The sequence below is a fragment of the Periophthalmus magnuspinnatus genome, chromosome 20 (assembly GCF_009829125.3).
Source record: "Periophthalmus magnuspinnatus isolate fPerMag1 chromosome 20, fPerMag1.2.pri, whole genome shotgun sequence".
NCBI lineage: Eukaryota > Metazoa > Chordata > Actinopteri > Gobiiformes > Gobiidae > Periophthalmus > Periophthalmus magnuspinnatus.
Genome location: NC_047145.1, coordinates 8,820,647 through 8,836,631, shown reverse-complemented (window position 1 = coordinate 8,836,631; position 15,985 = coordinate 8,820,647). Strand labels below are relative to the sequence as shown.

The window sequence follows — 15,985 nt, the reverse complement described above, 5'->3', positions numbered from 1 at the left end:
TACTTTCACTCACTCAAGTTCATTTGGCCCACACAGGACTGAGCCAGTATTTGGAGTGAGTGATTTTCTGACCAGTCAGACACTTAAAGGTTCTATATTTGGGGACAGTGAAGGTTCAGCTCAAAGGTACATCTTAGCAAATCTTTAGAATAGAGTCTACAGAGGCAGGAAAGAATGAAAGGCCTCACATCTTTAGAGGCCAAGATGATGCCCCAAAAAGACAAAACTTGCACAGTGCTGTATCTTATTTGTATTGCATTTTAGACTCAATCCTGTGACTTAAATTTATTCAAATTTAACATTCTAGTTAAATGATGACATTTAGCATTTTGAATACAATTGCATTGCAATTTTTCACTTTTGGGACAAAATCAAGGTTATGTTTTAATGGTATAGTGGGCCACATACTGTAACACAAGGAGACCTGCTATAAGCTCTCTGCTATAAGCTCTCAATAAGCTACATCGAAGGCCTTGCCAATGCCAACAATGCAGTGGCCAAAATGAAAGAAGAACTGGCAGACCAAGACATGACAACAGAAGAGTTGAAGGAGAAAGTCCACCAGTGATGATAAAATCTTGTGTAAAAGTGATGACATCCAAGCACAGAGCCCTGACCTCCAAATGGTCAAACAAATCAAGAAGCATAGGTCACAGTACAAAGGAGCTGTGCCATAAGGTCTCCTCTTATTCATATTCATGTTCTGCCTAATTATGGAGAGCAAAGGTCTGGAGTGTGCTCTGGTGAACAGTGAAGAGCAGAAAGCACAGCTGGCCACCAGGCTCAGGAGAGTAGCTGGTGTGGAGGAGTGGAAGATTTATTAGTGTAGACATGAGAGAGCAGAATGATGAGAGCTTATTAAAATTGGCTATTGGCTCTAGACTCAGGCAACCAGATTAATCAAGATATGGGTTAATACCTCTCACACATTAAACATCAATACAAAAAAGCCCAAAGCACTTTGAAAAGCCAGAATAATGCTTCCTAATAATGAGGAATCGGCTGGCCATTCAACAAAAAGTGCTCCATATACAACTTCATAAACAGGCCTCTGTGTCTCTGTGAGTAAAGTCAATCCTTTCTTTAATCACTGCTCAGGTTTCATCTGATGTGGTGGATCTGACAGAACAAACCCTTTGTGAACCTGTTCTATTATTGTCCTGTTGTACACCAGCCACAAACCTAGCTCATGGGGGAGAGGCCAGTACAGTGAGGAGTATGAAAGAATAGTTTGCGTAATTATTGAGAGGCTGTCAGGTCGTGTACCTTACTTGCTTTGAATATGCTCATCAAAAAGGAGCGTCTGGGGGAAATGTGGTGGATAAAAGGAGTTACATTTACAGTTATTCTAGTTGCTGATTTATTACAGTTTTTTTCCTATCAATACTTGAAGAACAATTTTATCACACAAAAAAAAAAGGCTGTTGTTTCCCCCATGTGACAGCAGCCTGACAGCCAGGCATGTCTCAGTAACAAATGTTTAAATGTGATAGAGACGATATTATGATTACAAATGGTCTGATATGGATATTTTGAGCTGATACCTGATATATTTGTCTTGCTTTTGTGGCTGATAACCGATATTTGCCAATACCGCTATTAATTACTGCAATACCGCACTTCAAATATATAGTACAGACCAATTTATGTTACAATGAAGTTTATGGATTAACTTTTCATCTTTGTAAAAAATAATAACAAAATGTGTTTCTGGGATATAAATTCATTTTTTCACTCTTGAGTCTGTTCAAAACAGACAAATCTGATGCACTGAGGACAAACTGGAAATATCACATAAGCATACACAGACAGGGCAGTGCAGAAAAAAAAAAAAGCCAAATATCTGCTAAATTTTCAATACCGATATCTGGGGAAATCCTCCAATATCACCAATGTCAGCAATAACCAATAACTGATAATCAATACAACATGCCTCATTGTGATAAAATTTACTGTTGGAGTCCACTTTCTGACCCTGATGTTGTAATCCTAAAGCATGGTAATCCCAGCAAATCTTTTTCTAAATAAACCAAATTGTAATTATATGAACTGCAATAAATGTACAGCTCGATGATATATTTTAGTAGTTAGTATTTATAATTAGTCACATTTATGTAACTTATCTGACCTACTAGGTTGCTGAAAGATTCACCACAATCGAATCAAAGTTGCAATTTGAATGGACATAATAATCACATCGTAAAGGTTGCAATTATTTAGGTACCAACATTTCCTCCACAAACAAAATATCCTGTCTTCTTATTCTGCATAAAAACTGCTAACCCTATAGTTTAGATCTGAACAAATATATTCTGAAATGTGATTCTTGTATTAGTTTGTTAGTTCATATTTCAGTCTTTTTGACAATTCTTGTGAACTTAGTTTGAACAGAATCCTTATTAAAACATAAATCGCAAATTAGATATTATTCACAAATCGTTCAGTCCTACTACTTATAGCTGATATGAACAAAGATATGAGCAAAGATTATACTGTGCCTTTAAGTAAACAACAAATACAGCACTCCCAGTAAGGTGATTCCTTCACTTTCACATATACATCATTGTGCTCTTTGCCACTTGCGACCAACCTTACGATAAAACCACATGGTGAACAACAACTTTAAGTGCAAATAGTAAACATTAGAGTACCTGGCATGTCTTACCTTAGCTTCACCAGCTGCGGGCACTCCCACCTTGGCACTCTGGATCTCCACAGCTCCGTATGGCCCTGTGTGCTCTCACGGAAATCCTCCGAAACAGGAAGCACCCCGCCCCCAAGCTGCTCACCTGGACAGACCTGAAACGCAGGTCTGGCGGTGGCAGCGTCAAATCACTTCACTCTGCAGAGAAAGACAAGCAGCTGTGAGGAGGACTGAGGTTAGCAAGCAAAGTTTTTCAGTATATAGAAAATTAAGGAGGATGGAGGTTCAGACTTGGCAGCTTCATCATTAAAGTCAACTCAAATTTATTTATAAAACACACACAACCACCACCGCCAAAAGTGTGGTACAAATGCAATATAAAGCACAATCTTAATCTATTAAAATTACATTACAAATCTAAACAGAAGTAGAAGACCTGAAGAACATTGCAAATATGTGAAAATGTGAAAAAGACGTATATTTTGAATACTGTGATAATTATAAAATGAGACAAAATGAGTAAGTATGGACAGTAGAGATGGTTCATAGGTGATATATCTGATATCAGAGGGCTTTCTCCAGACATTGGTGTCAGCCTAATAATTAAACTCTTGACGATATTTGGCACTTATATTTCGTTTTGCACTGCCCCAGTCTGTGTGTGCCCATGTGTCAGTGCCAGTTTGTCCTCAGTGCATCCGAGTTGTCTTTTTAAACATACTCATGAGTGGAAACGGAACTAGAAGATCATGCAAAAAAATTGCATGATTGACCTAGATTAATAGGTTTATTTGTTATCATTTCAAAAGAGAAATGTACTTGTGAACTTTAATTACTTAAAATCCATAGCAAGGACAAATAAAATATGTTTAAAGCTAAATATCAGTATCATCAAATATTAGCTATCTACAGCAACTCAAATATCGGTATTGGCTCCAAAAAAAAAAAATCCGTATTGGATCATCCCTAATGGATGCCAAACCTTGTTTAAGCCAAGGCTAATTTTGGAGTGAGTTGGAGAGGCCTTACTTGAACATGCAAAGTACATTAAAAATGGCTTAGGTAATCATTTTTAAAAAATCCATTAAAAAAAAATAAAAATAATTAACGCTGGTTGCTGAAAGTTTTGGATAGTCATATGAGTAGGAGTTGAATGAGTGGTAATAACAACGGCTTGCATATTTTGAGTTGATTAAACGTCCACTTGAGCTGTAGTAACAATGCCTGTCCACTAGATGGAGGCACTGTAGTATGGCACGAAGACAACTCAAGGCACTAAAGTTTCAAATGAGGTCAGTCTCTGTAGTTTGCTGTGTAATGTGTGTGGTCAGTTGCCTCTAAGTGATCCTTGGATGACCAGAGTGCCAGACACTACGAATACAGAGCTATGTTGTGGTTCATGGTTCAGGAAGCTACAATAAATCATTATTCAAATTAGGGCTGCACAATATATCACAATTGCATCACAATCAAACTGGAGTTGGCAGAATTATCAAATCAAAGACTTAAAAAGATTTAGATAATAGAATGTCCTCTACAAAGAGCAAAATATGTGTGTTTTAATGGAACAGTATTATAGTGGCTGTAGTTATTTTAGACCTCTACAAACATGTTCTGAAATACATGGGATTCATGTATTAGTTTAAAAGACGGGGTATTTTACTTCTATGGTGTATTAACTGCTAACACATAACATATTGACATCACCATGCTACCTTTTATTGTTTTGAAAATGCTATATGCCAAAAACAACATATTGATATGTTTTTTTTAAGTTTTACTTTTTTTGACGCTGAGTCTCCTCTCCCTTTGGTCCCCGTATTAAGTCACCCCCTCTTCAAAAAAAAAATATATATATATATATAATTCCATCAATTTTGCATAACTTTCAGTATTCTTTAAAATGTTGGAGTGGTTTACTATGTGCAGGCTACATAGAATCATCACAGAATCCTGCTGCAATCAGCCTCTAACTGTGACAGGACTATAGCAGTGTCACTAAACTATAATCTGAAACTGATTCCATGCTTAATTGTTTCATCAATATCTTCATGATCGATATCTTGTATCCACTTAGGTGAAGATCTGCTACCTTCATCTTATATATTCAGTCTACCAAATGGTCCAGACCTAATGGAAATAGCATTGCTTAGACCTGTGTGGGTGACTTAATGAGAAGAATGCCTGTTGAATGCAATTGTGGGTCACACACAAAGAGCCACTCTGTGCTTCCCATGGATACAAACAGCAGCAGTGCACATCCTCACAGCACATTCCACTGTTCACTTGTCTCCAGATACACAGGAGAGAGTCAGGCCTATAGGAAGCCACTACATTTACCAGGAATCCTCCTTTTTCTAGTTTGTGATTATGGTTCACTGGCAATGACAATAAAACATTCTGATTCTGATTAACAAGAGGATTGAAGGATTGAATTGAAATGTGAATAGATTTGCGCAGGAGGCTTATCTGAGCTCGAGTCTGACTGAAGGTGAAAACCTTAGAGGCAAACAGATGACACCTGTGATACAACTTGACACACTGATATATGTCAAATGTAAGCTCTTTGTGTCAGAGCATGTATCACACATGAGCTGAGCCTGGAGATACTGTTTGCAGAGTGGCTAAAGAATGATCCCATCTACATAACAAGATGGCTTCAAGATGATATGACAAACTCACAAGAGACACAAATGGACAGAATAGACATGCGAAAAATATAATGTTCAATAATTATGATAAAATTGCACGATCATATGGTGAAATTTTGGGAAAGCAGTGGCTCAGGTTGTAAGAGCACTTCTGCACCAACCTGATCACTGGTTCAAACCCCACATGTGATTATCAGAGGGGCTGATAGCGCAGATTGGCAGCCATGGACCCCAGGAAAGCTGCTGCTACAGTAGTAGTAGAGTGTGCAGTGAATGAATAATGACTACAGTGCAGTGTAGCGCTTATCGTTGTTAGTGGATGTCGGTAGTTGTTGATAAAAATTAAGTCAAACACTGGTATAATCAAAACTCAACATAAAACTAATCCAATACAAGGCTTAAGTGAGTGTAAATTTGCATTTTCAGCTTTGTAAATAAAAAGACAACACTGTTAGTTGAAAGATATATGTTGTAATATGGATGTTGCAATGGATAATATCTCAATAACTAATTTTCTGACATGACAGAACCATGTCTCCTGCACAGACACCAAATACTGCACAGTGTGGGGTGCTGATCTGTGCATAAGCTGCTTATCAGACAAAACAAACTAGATGCCTGCTGTAATGATGGCTCATTGCCATCTGGGCGGGATATGAAATTATTTTTATAGGAGAAACCTGGAAAGATAGAGAGCATTTTGTGACATACTTTAGTGGACAGCTGAAACTAATTTGACAGCAATACTCTAAGGATATAAGATAAGAAGCCACTTGGATGACAAAACATTTGTCTGGTTGACAGAATTTAATTTTCTTTTGCTATCGAACCTACCTGGATGACTGAGGGATTACAGTAAGTATATATCACTTCCAAAATTCAACAGTCTTTACAAAATGTCAATGGTTCAATTTTGTAAAGAATATCTGGAGATGGGTGGCCAATTCTGTCTTATTTCCTAATATTTAAAGTCAATTTAAATATGCATTTATTTACAGAAGATGTTCATTATCGGTTTTAACTCCTTCATGTGCATTCATTTTGTCATCCCGAAGAAAAAACTTTGGGCACACCTGCACTAAAATGTTACTCAGATGAGAGAAATGTCATTTTATTCAAAATGATAAGAGACCAATTAGTTCCTTCGATTCACACGCATCACTGAAATAAACAAATTTGATTAGACGGTTCTGTCTGAATCTGGCTCAAGCCGCAACAGAGGAAGTGGTGACCAGACTGATATCCCTCTAAATGCAATGAGGTATCATTCTGGACTTACCACGCAACAGGTCAGTCATTCCCTGCAATTCTCAGCTCCACTTATTTATAAAACTGGGATCAATCCAAAGCGTTCAAAAAACAAAGGGATGTTATTGTGAGGCCTGTGGTTGTGGTTATGGACGTGAAAGTGCTTCTGACTAAACACAATTATATTTTATGCCAAACAAAGACAATGCCAGAGCTGAGTTCTTCTAGTTCATAAATCCTGGTGTGGATAGGGGCCCTGTGCCACCCAAGGGTCACTTCCTCCCGAAGCCACCGCACACTGCTGCTACTCTGATTGTCCATCAGCAATATATCAACTGAGAGGAGGCACAGCCCAAAGTAAACTAAACAAAACTAAACAAAACTGAAAATTCAACATGTTCAAGGCAAACTATGACGTAAAATGCATGACTAATGAATCACAATTTAATTAAACTCCCAATATCAAGAATTGCAAATACAGCAGCTATTTTTTAGCAAAAGGTGCAAACAAAATGTACTTACATTGACAAAAATTCTAACCCTCTATGGTCATCATGATTTGAAAACCTAAATCACAATTCTAACCACAATGCTTTTTACAAAAATGGCAATTAGATATTCAGAAATCATTCACCCCTTGTATCTGAAAGATCTGAAAGATCTGAAAGTAAAGCAAAGTAAAGGTCATGGCAATATGAATCACAATTTTGGGGTCAATTTTATTTTGCCTGTATAAAAACAAATAGAAATGGCTTTCAATATTAATGTCATAAACAATATCTATAGAGACTAGAAACCATTTCCATTTCAACCAAAAATCTTTATGGACTTCTACATTATCAACACCCAAGCAGAGACAATTAGAAAAGAGTGAATCACAATTAAATTGAATTGGCTTTAGCCTTAGCCCACATTGGACCAAAAAAAGAAATTATTTGTTATGCTTTAGTAAGAAAGATAAGAAATACATAGTGGGCCCTGTAAAAATAAAAAGGTTAATATGTGTAGTTACTGGTTTGGCCAATAATCGTAGATCTCCTCACTTCCCCCACTCCAAAACATAACCGCCCCTCCCTGCCCCTTTCATGTGTCTGCCCCTCTGTGCACTTGGACATATGATCCTCCAGAGGGTAATAAGACATGACCCCAGCAGACCCACGTCCATGAGCCTGATGACAGGGGGTACGGAGCAGCTGAGCCCACCCTTCACAGGCTGACGTCAACTACCTCCTTCCATACACAAATGAGAGACGTGAATGGAGATAAAAACTCAGTGGTGGAGGGAGCATTTGTGATGGTTTAAAATGTGAAAAAAGACTGACTCCAAGCAGAAACTCAGGGATTACGCTGTTCAAAAATCCTTAATAATAATTGTAGAATGAAGACATGGTAGACGCCGGATTTAAAGGACACATATCATGCATTCTTGTGTTTAATCCCCTTTAAACTTGCTTTGCGTGTCCTTGGGATTAGCATTTCACATTTTCTAATTTATGGCGAGACACTGCAATTTGAAACTTCTTCTGTAGTTTACTTAAATAAATGTAAGAAAAACATGTATTACAAGTTTTTCATCATGCAATGTTTTCATATGGTAAATTCTAGTAGTTTTTACACATAAAATACTATATTTTTTATATTTGGGTAATTTACATCTTAAAATAGCTTATTTTGTATTTGAATAAAGTAAATCTCCCAGTGAAAAGTGAGAAATTATTTAATTCTAAGTCTGATTTATCAATATTTTAACTATCAGAAAGTCCTTCATCAAAATTGTGTTAAGTACAAAATTGGAATGTTTGGTGCATGTAGGTGCTACTTTGGGGGGTTATACTTAAGTCTTTATGGGAGAAAAATGCATTTTGAGAAAACAGCCATTGAAGACACGATGTCCCAAATAACTCAGTGGCTGCAAGTTAACTGAACATCTTTTGGTGCAGAGTGGATTTTGGATTTTTGTTGCTTCCACGTTAAAGCTTAAATAACAAGAGACCAAAAAAATAAACAAACCAAAAAAAAGTTTTGCCTGTAGTTCCTCCCCTTAAATAATGTATATATCTGAATCAGAGCCATGCATTCATCGTGAACACAATTTTATCTCTGAATAAGTCTGGTGATGGTTTATGGACTTAAACACTGCAAAAAGATGTTGACTTGTGTTCTGAGCACTCAAAATGCTTGGTTGTTGTGTCACAACTTTGGATAATTGGATTAATCAAGCGTACATAAAGCGAAACACAACTCCAGTTATATTTTTGATGAGGGGACAAGAATGTAACAAAATCTCCCAAAAAATTACTAAAAGTCTCATCCCACTCTTAACCCTCATTCTCGCTTGCATCTGCCAAAAAAAAGCCTATAGTTCAAATCTTATAATAAAATGAAAAAGGGACCACGAACACACAGTTTTATACTGAATTTGAAGTGAAAATATATAAAATTTTATAGTCATTTCATTGGCAAACTGGAGCTCTACTTAAACAGTGACTTTATTAGAGTATAAAGTAGAGTATTATTAGAAGTGTATCATGGGGTTATGTGGTAACTTTCAGCAAGAAGAATATTTGCAAAAACAATTCAGAGGTTTTCATGGAAGCAATGATTTATACAGGAGGCCACACCTCGTACTTCCACTGTGACAAAGACGATGTTAAGTGTTTCTGTGACCTACAGAAGAGTATTAGAGCAGGTTGAAGGAAATGTCACACTGGAGCTGTCCAGGAGCATGAATGCAGAGAACCATCAGCACAGCATCACTCTTACTAAGGTTAATGCAGTGGAATGGCAGGTCAAAGGTTTATCATTCTGATCTGAGAACTAGTCCATGCTCCATTTACTTCAGCACAACTAACAAGAGATCACATAACAGCAGGTAATTACCACAGTCATCATTCACGATTAATCTGGGATTCAAACTGCACTTTTTTATTTTACTGTGCATTCCACTGAAACTAGAGCAAAAAGTGAGAGGCCCTGGCCACTATTGTGTGGAGATGTTGCAATGTTTCCAGTGGTGTGAAAGTACAGTTCAGATTCTTGTCAGCAGAGTTTTATCAGATAAGTCTTTAGCTGCAATCTGAGATACTTGAAGATTTGAATACAACTTGTCTGAGCAGGCGAGGGAGATTATATGTGAACACTTGGCTCAGATGATGCACTTATCTGCCTCAACAGGACTTGAGCAATTACACAGCGTTTATGTCTAATAGTTTGTGCTACTGGGATAAGACACACCAGGACACCAAAATTATGTGGCATACACACTCACACAGGAATGGTACAGTGCAATTTTTTTAGTATTAATTAATTAATCAGCTATTTAGCTTGCTGCTGTGTTTGATGACCGACATTTGCTTTTAAAATCCATATCAAGGGCCACAAAAAAAATAAAAAATCACAAATAAAACTTTTCAAATGTATTTATGTGGGATATACAATAAGTTGTTAGTGTTGTTTGTATAAATATTAGAGACTAAAGGCCTTGAGTCATTTGTTTGATTAATCCGTCAATGGTGTCCTAGTCGACAAAAATCGATTTATATGATTTACAAGTTTAATCTGTCTTTATATAAATATATTTTTTCCTAGTACTTTTTACTGCATAAATAGCTGTTTTTGTATGAAATCCTGTGCAGTAATCTTGTGAGTGCAGTTTGGGCCAGATACATAGTGATGCATAATAGTTTTGAGCTTTTGCCTTCTTTTTATTTGACTAATCGATTGGCAGGAAATGTCTTTGGTTGAACAAAAATGTCTTTAATTGACTACAGCCCTAATTCTCATACACAGAATCCAGGTTTTTGAGCCGATTTTGATAGTAAGGCTCACAAATTTCTTAAGTTTACATAAAGATCACTAACTTCTTACTTTTGCAAAATAAACTAAATCTGGGATATAAAATAATTCCATGACTGTGTAAACATACAGACATATTTCCATTTCCAGTAGTGCCCTCTGCTCCTGACAGGTTTCCCAAGCGGCACTGTAGGATGGGTCAAATGCAGAGGACAATTTCCCTACAGAGGCAATCATCTCCAAAGACACAAACAAGTGATGAAGGACTCTCAGTAAAGTTATGCAGTGCACCTGTAACCATAAGACAAATCTCATGCACAGAGAACAAACTGTGAATGTATGGGAAAACAGAATGGGCTGGCACTGAAAATATATTGGTGCTAAATATTGCTAGATTTAAAAAAAAAACAACTTTTTTTCAATATCTGTAAAAACCCTCAGATATTCTCCATTAGCATTGTCGGAACCGATATTTCGTCCATTTCTACTCACACACAGAAGGCACATGGAGGCTTACTAATAAGTGCAGAGACAAGACAGCATTCCTGGCCAGCGTAAGCCTCTCTTTCCTGGGCAGCTTTCCTCTGTTCACACAAGAATGAGAGAGATACACACAGAACATGCTGCTGCATGCAATTAGCACTCAGGCTCACCCAGGCAGTCCAGGTAAAATCTATGAGCAAACACACTTATTTACACAAAGCTAACAGACATCTCATGTAGTGTACAGGAAAAAGACTTCAATAAAGACTCACTTTATGAACAGAATATATGAAAAGTAAAGAGTAAAAGTAGCAATTGACATATATATATATATTTTTTTTTTTTCATGGTGGATGCAAAGACCGATCGTTTGGAATCCAGAGAAACCGATGGCTGGGGCCGATTCTGATTATTATTTATATATATATATATATATATATATATATATATATATATATATATATATATATATATATATATAGTTATTTAAATTTACACCAAATTTACCCACAGCCCCTTTTTTACCACAAACCTTTAAGAGAGCTGAGTAGTCACAATTTTTGCAGTTCTCTCTCTGCACTGAAGTGTTCAAATAAAGCTTTGTGGGCATTCATTAAGCAGTAGGTCTGCCAAAACAAAATATTGGCCTTACATATCGGCCATCATCGGATAGTTAGGTGTTTGAACTGCGGGATGCCGATTCAAAAATACCAGCCACTTTCTAATCAAATTAGGGATATACTAGTAACAGAATTTTAATCAAACCAGGATCCAAATGTTTCAGTTGAAAAGTAGCTAAAAGTAGCTTTAGTCTTTTTAATGGAGAGGTCTAGTGCTAACCCTCTGTCAGAGCCATGACTTCAGACATTGGACACTTCTGTTAAATTGTTTCACTGTTTGGGAAGTTAAGATAGAGTGAGATTTTTTTTTTTAATAAAAAAATAAAATGTTTTTGACATCTTGCACAGCCTTTGCTCAAATTTTGGATTAAGCTGTTGAAAATGCATTTAGGGAAGGTTTCATAGTTCTTCTGCATCAAATACATTTTCTATACATGTCATGAGAATTACTATATCGATTTATTGTTCAATATATGAAAACTAGAACAATATATTTTGGGTCTCAGTGTTTACCGTGAGTACTTTTTATTTGCAAAAGTGGGGAGAATTGGGGTGTTTTTTGTTGTAATAGATACATTTCAGCTGAAGCAGGTTGAATAAGTCTCTCTTATGGCTAATTAGTACATTATGTTATTTATTTGTTGAAGTTCATGTCTTTTAATGCAACAGTCTATTTAAATGTTTGCTGGGCTTATTGTGCATTATTTAAATCTTAATTCAATTCAATTCAATTCATTTATTTTTGTAACGCCCAAAATCACAACAACAGTTGTCTCGAAGGGCGTTCATGTTTTGGTTGATGGGGGAAACCGGAGTAATTAGTGGCATAAAGTAGTTTCAACATTATCGCTTATTGCAATATGACTCTAATGATATATTGTGCTTCAAAATGTGTTCTCGTGACAGGTCTAGTCGACTTTTTTGTCAAGCTAATTGCTCTTCGATTTAATTTTTTTTTTTTGCATTCTCAAGCCACCCACTCTTCATGTCCTTCTCTAGTTCTTCCCATCAGCCAGTATTAGCTACAACACCAATTAACAAATTCCATGTGGCAGCACAGCAGTGCAGAAAACTAGTTCACTGGTACACAGAGCTGTGAGCACTCTGGTCCTGACTCGCTCCACTCGGGCTGGTTGCTAGGATCAAACGCTGAGGCATGAAGTGTGGAACAATGGCTTAATTGAGATGTCCAAAGGCTGGCCGGGTGGTGCCCCAAATGTAAATGCACTCACCTCATTTAAATAGCATTAGTCTTTAAGAGGTGCCGGGCCACAGTGTTCTGAAAAGGGTCACGATGAGGCTCAGCGGATGAATGTGTCACCAAGGTTTTACTGAGACCAAATTGTGGAGCTTTTCATTGAGGCCACATCAGCAAGAGTTACTGTTGGAAATTTACTTCAGGCTTTGAAAATACCAGGAGAAATGTATAGTTTCTGGGGCTGATCTTCACTCTTTACACACGGGCAGCAAAATATATTGTCAAACTCGGTCAACTAAATACATTATTGGTCGAGTAAAAACATGCCCTGTAGAAGAAAGAGGACAGTGGCGTGAAACTGTCAAAACATTTGAGTATTTTTAAGATTTGACAATATGTCTTACTCAGACTAGGGATGCACCAATCCAGCTTTTTTAGTTTCGATACCGATTTTGATAATATACCTCTAACTATCTGCCGATACCCAATATCAACCAATACCTGTGCAGAGACGGATAAATCTGTTTCAAATTTGTTCTGTAGTTACTTGAAGGATAACTTACAGCTACATAAGAGCTTTGTATAAATAAATTACATCAATGTTTATGTCCAACATATCGAAGATAGTGGCTTAACCAATATTTAGAAGCTGATATTACAACAGGATCGGCGCCAATATCTGATATCAGTATCGGATGCCCCGCTAACCCAAACTGCACTCGAAAGACATGCTAGAACAATGATTCATACAGAAATATTAGTAAAAAACAGTTGTCAGCAATTTTGCCTCAAAGCAAGAAGATTCCGGGTTAGATTCCCATTTGTGTTGTGGCAGGTTTACTCTTTGCCAATATCTAAACTACAGTTTGAGTAGTAGAGCCACACAATTTCACTTTGATTCTCATATTGAGGAGCCCCACTCTGCACCACATTGTCCACTTGTCACGCACACAAAGGGAAATGAGCAGCACTTCCGTGACCATTGGAGCACAGTAGTATCACTATCTCTCACACAGCCAGCCTCTCACCTCAGGCTTTGTCAGGGAAATCTGAACAAGCCAGTCTATCAAAGGTGTCCTCAAACTCACAGTATTTTGTCTTTTGTGAGTAATGTTACTTATTAGAGAATATGAGAGATAAGATATTCTGGTAAATGACAACAGATTCAGGGTGAGACAGCTTAGATAGCGCGGTAGGTGGGAGGAGGACGTAAGCTCTTGGTGGAAGGCAGAGATGGGATGCCAATGCAGTGAACACATCTGACTGAGGAGAAAAACATTCTTCAGTTCAGCAACCACAGAGACGGTAACAAAGAAGACTGAGCATTTCAAGTAACAACTGACAATTATACAGTGTCATCTGAAACAAAAGCTAGGACAATGGTTGTTTGGTGTAGTCCACCATTGGTTTAGTCAGATGTTTTTGAAATCTTTTAAATGCAATAGTCAAACCTAGCCTGGCTAATTCCATATATACATGTGTAGCACTCTGAGTTGAGTTCTAAACATCATCAGTCTGGGGTGACTCGCTAAAAACAATTGGGACTTTCTAACGAATATTTCAAGCTCACTAGTGGAGGCGTCACATAAGTTGATATAATAATCATCACGGCCTATCATTCAGTACAGTGGTCCCTTGCTATATCGCGGTTCACCTTTCGCGGTCTCGCATATTTTTTTGTGTGCAATTTTACATGCTTTTTTACAGTGTATGATTGCACATTGTGCTGATTGGCTGAGGGACTTTAGACCATCGTCCATCAGTCTCCTCCGTGCTGTGTCTCCTGTACAGTACAGAATGTGTTCAGCAAAATTTGTATAAATGTTCGAGCAACACTATGGAGCGGCGCCTGGACAAACAGGCACAGTCTGAGGAACTGAAATATGCGTGAGTCACTATTAATTAAAAGAGAGAAATGTGAAAAAAATGTTAATGCCTGTCTGTAAAACCCCTCACCACACACTTTATACACTTTTCTCAGCCTTAAAAGTATATAATAATTGTAAAAAAAAATAAAGCTGATACTTCGTGTATCGCCTTATTTTTAGAACGTAACCCCCGTGATAAACGAAGAACCACTGTATATGAAAGCTGGAACAATATTTTTTGGGGGTCATTATTTATTGTGTGTACATTTTCTTTGCACTGCTGGGAAATCTTTGGTTATTTTTTATAAGATTTGAGACTTTTATGACTCATTACACAAGTACTAAAGGGTTTGACTCTGCTGTTTATTTTTTATTTTTTGCAGCTCATGATTTTTTTAACCATATTATTCATTTAGAATAGTTTTTGTGGTTTAAATTTGCTTTTGGGTGATTGTGTCAGTTGCATAAGTTAATTTCATATTATAGTTTATCATCTAGATTTACTTTAGCAATATATCACACTTCAAAATATGTTATCGTGACAGGCCTAGTATCACAAAAGTGGAATAAGCTGAGAAATCAAACTTTTGCTAAATCCAGTTGAGAGAAAACAAAACTTCTCCTCCGCAGTATGTCCATCAGCCCCGCCATGTTTGTTTTGGTCCGATTGGGCGACTCACAATACTGTGCTGTAATTGGTCCAATCTCTGGGCCCTGGTGGCTCGGCACCAGTGGGAATCTGCCACCTGTGACTTCAAACTCTCATGAGTTTGAAGTCACAAATATCATTCACCCTTCTGCACAATGTTGGGTCAAAGCAAGCAACCAACCTCCACTAGAAAAGTTTAGTACACCTGAAAAGAATTAATCCACTGATATATTTCAAATTCAAAGCCTGAGGTACATCCTTGTTCACCTGTTCCTCTGACATGGACTAAGAGCCTGAGCACATGAAGAGCAAATCATCAGCTGTAAACCTGGGCCTCCCTGGCCGCTGTGTGAACCGCGATAGGATTAAAGTGTCAGACCTGAAGTGGTAGCACGTTGTTGCTCTCCTTGTCTGTGGTTAATCTCACTGTTTATTAGTTCCTCCCTGAGCCACAGCACTGAGGAATCACAGTTGGGCCACTGTTTGTTTGGATAAAGTCAGCGCTCATGGGAAGTGTTTGGAAATTCAAACTACTTAATCTTTAACTTGTAAGGGTTGTTGATGGTGACAAATATGAATAGCTCAACATTTTACTCACAGAATCACTGGATTATAATTTTGCAATCCTACAGAAATGTACTACAATGTGCCAGCAATGTCTTGATTTTAGCACAAAAAGTGAAGACAAAACAAATAAATAAATACATTTAAAAAAATACTTTATTAGCAATAACATTCTGCATACCTTCCGTCAATGTTGGATATGTAGAACACGGCCATGTCCATTAATAAACTTTTTAAAATGTTCCAATCATCTTGCACCTAGCTG

The 15,985-nt window shown here is 37.3% G+C and overlaps 1 protein-coding gene across 2 annotated transcripts in view; it reads right to left on the bottom strand.

Moving 5' to 3' along the window:
* mpp7a (MAGUK p55 scaffold protein 7a) overlaps positions 1-15,985 on the bottom strand; it is a 204,873-nt gene that overhangs the window by 173,578 nt on the left and 15,310 nt on the right. For both annotated transcript variants that reach the window (XM_055230120.1, XM_033985906.2), the window contains one exon: positions 2,666-2,842. The gene's annotated coding sequence lies outside the window, so the exon portion shown is untranslated. The remainder of the gene's footprint in view (positions 1-2,665; positions 2,843-15,985) is intronic.